This window comes from Musca vetustissima, unplaced genomic scaffold (genome assembly GCF_032173495.1).
Source record: "Musca vetustissima isolate MV318-11 ecotype Yass unplaced genomic scaffold, APGP_CSIRO_Mvet_v1 utg38456, whole genome shotgun sequence".
NCBI classification, from domain to species: domain Eukaryota; kingdom Metazoa; phylum Arthropoda; class Insecta; order Diptera; family Muscidae; genus Musca; species Musca vetustissima.
Window position 1 is genome coordinate 28,049 of NW_026882391.1, and position 3,393 is coordinate 31,441.

A 3,393-nucleotide genomic window follows, 5' to 3' on the forward strand; every position below is an offset into this window, starting at 1 on the left:
AAATAAATAAAGTAATCAGTAGAAAAGTAATTAAACAAATCGAACACTCGAGTCGTATCGACTCGACAGCAAACAATTGAATGCCGTAAAACTCTTGAACATAGATTGTAAAATTTAATTTGATTTAGATAGTTGGAGTTTTGTTGATTTAATCGCAAGCGAAAATGAAAGCGACTATTCTGAAATGTGGCTATAAAGATATTTGGACTTTGAGTACTTAGTAATTGAAATTTTCCTTCGATCTACGTAAAAATAGTATGATTTTTTTTTTGTATTTTTCGATATCTATGTATTTGTGCTTATCAGATAAGTAATTGAAACGTCATATCTGGTCAATGTACAGACATTTCGTCTGGTCATTATTTGAAATATTTGAAAGTTTCTTGTACACTAAACAATTCTTATTGGACAATTTAAAAGCTTTTCTATTGAACTTCCAAATATCTAATTTTTCATTTACCACCTAATTGTCTTTAAGAAATAAAAAAAACCTAACTTTGGGTTTATAAAATACTTTTTGGGATCCATTTCAAAAGAGCTCTTATTAAATGAAAATATTCATTTCCATAAATTTTAAAATTCTTAAATTATTATGCTAATCAACTATAATTTTCTCTCTTGCAGGTAAGTTTCAGGAAAAAGGTATCTTAGTTGTTAATATTTTTAGAGGTAAGTCAAGAAAAACTTCTTATCGCGCCTGGGCCATAATATTTACTATGAAGAATATACTAGGGATAATTTATGTGAAATTTCCATTTCCTGAAAGTATTCTTGGCTGAGTATCTTGAAAATTTCCAAGAAGGCCAAAATCCATTTATAATTAAACCCTTTTCTGTTCACAGATTTAATGCAACTATCCTAAATAGGATATGAACAAAATTTAACAACGCTACATCTTGCATTCGGTAGATAAGTACATTCTTTCTGAAAAAAATCCAATATCAAGAAAATCAAATGCAAAATCCACGAAAAAATCTTTTTCATTATTTTCTCTTTTTTTCTGATGGACAAATCGAATAGTACTTTACACATGTTTTCCCTCTTCTCTGTATGGAAAAGCTCATAAATTTACCAACAATTTGAATTTTTTGATATGTTTCGTCCATAATCTGGACGTGACATATGATACCCAAAAAATATATATATTAAATATAAGCTCTAAAATATTTTGTTGGCTGTGGGCAACATTGGGCCACAAAGTTTTAATATATAGTTCAAACAATTCTTATTATATATACCTATAGTGTTACTCGTATCTCACTCCTCTGTACTAGTAACGGATCCAACTAAAAGTTACTTACTTACTTAGGTGGTATATGACAGAATGGTTGTTCCATAAGCCGAGCTTAAAAAAGATTTCCAAGCGCGTCGGTCTTGTGTGCATCTCATCCAATTTGAAAAACCAAGTTCCGAGATGTTGTCTTCTACTTGATCTTTCCATCGGATCTTGGCATTCCCCTTCTGCGTAAACCATCACTTGGCTCGCTTTTATATGCCTTTTGAGTGAGGGAATCCTTATTTATTCTCACAACATGACCTCGCCAACGTAGTCGCTGCAGCTCGATCCGTCTGGCTATGTCGATGTCCGAGAATAGGTCAATGTTCATTCGACGACAATATTCACCGTCAACGTAGATTGGCCCATAGATCTTTCGGTGAATTTTTCTCTCGAACACTCCAAGAGCTGCCTCATCCGCTTGCGCAATCGTCAGTGTCTTGTAGAGTGTGAGTTTGATCTGGCGGGAGGTGGACTTGTTTCTAAAATGCTTACATAGAACATAGTAACATCTGTTGACCAACACTATTTCCGAATTTCAAAAGTGATGTCATTAGTTTTATTTATGGCGGTGCCGAGGTATATAAAATCTTTGACTACATCGAAGCTGTAGTTCTCAAGTTTCACAGTTGGTTCGAGTCTACTGGACGTCTTGCGCGTTGAAACCATCAGCTTGGACTTCTCGCCATTTACTTCCAATCCCACTTTGGCAGACTCATTCTCAATTCGTTCAGAGATGGCTGTTACCGTTCGCAATGTTCGACCTATTATGTCGATGTCATCGGCGTAGGCGAGTAGCATATGCTGTTTGGTGTACATAGTGCCATTTCTGTTCACATTTGCATCTCGTGTGACCTTTTCCAACAGGATGTTAAACAGGCCACACGACAAACGGTTTATAGTCGGCTTTATAGTCGAATGGGTGGAATGTGTCGATGTGTTTTTCATGGGGGTTTTTCCAGGATCTGGCGCAGAGTGAAAATCTGATCAATGCGGCTTCAGGCCTGACAAATCCACGCCTGAAGCCGAAGCAGCATCTGACCACCGATCTTAAATAGTTCGACTTATAACTCATCGACACCTTCTGTTTTTTTATTCTTCAATTCTGACCTCATCTTGGCTAAGTGGTATACACTCTATACCGTCATCTCTTATAGTTTTTGGGGCATCTTTTTCACCGCCACTATATGATACCAGAAGGTTTTCAAACTGCTCCTCATCATCAACATGCTATCTGTATCTGTCACCAGGTTTCCATCTTTATCTCTATAGGAGCCTTTGGTTTGGTGTTTTACTCGGTAAAATTTCCGGATTTCATTATGACTCCCGTACATCTTGTTTGGCTCTCGCTCACGTTTTTCTTTTTTCTAAAAATTCGTTTCTATTCTCTCCTCTTCTCCCGATAATTCTCCATCACATTACGTGTTGCTACTGTCTATAGGGTTGCCCCATACTCTGCGTTTTTAACATCAGTAGCATTTCCACACTCCTGATCGTACCACGGCTTTCTTGATGGTGGTACGCAAGTGTTGCTTTTGCTGCACTTTGTAGGGAGTGGGCAATTCGTTGCCATTGTTCTTCTATGTTATTATCGGGACAAGGAGTATTTTCGACAAGAAGTTGGGTAAGTTGAACGGAGTAGGCTTCTGCTATCTGCTGTGTTTGTAGCTTTTCGACGTCGAGTTTCCCTGTTGGACGGTAGATCCACCTTTGCTGCAACATTAAGACGAGTGCGAACCTTGGCTGCTACAAGGTAGTGGTCCGAATCGATATTCGCTCCTGGGATCGATCGAACGTCTAAAACACTGGATAAATGCCTTCCGTCCATCACAACATTATCGATTTGATTTCTCGTTGTTAGATAGATAGAGAAATTCGGTGGCTTTTTGTATATTGAGATGCTTGAATCTGTTACTTCTAACTACAATTTTTTTTGCTGACGCGAAGTCAATCGATGCCGATGTCTGATGATTCTTCATGGAGGCTGAATATTCCGACGGTGGTGCCAAAAATATTTTCACTTCCTAGCAATTCATTTTCGTTGCTTTTTGATAGTAGGAGGGGTTTTCCGAGTGTGGACAATTAACCCAACGCCTCAACCCATTGTTTTATAGTTC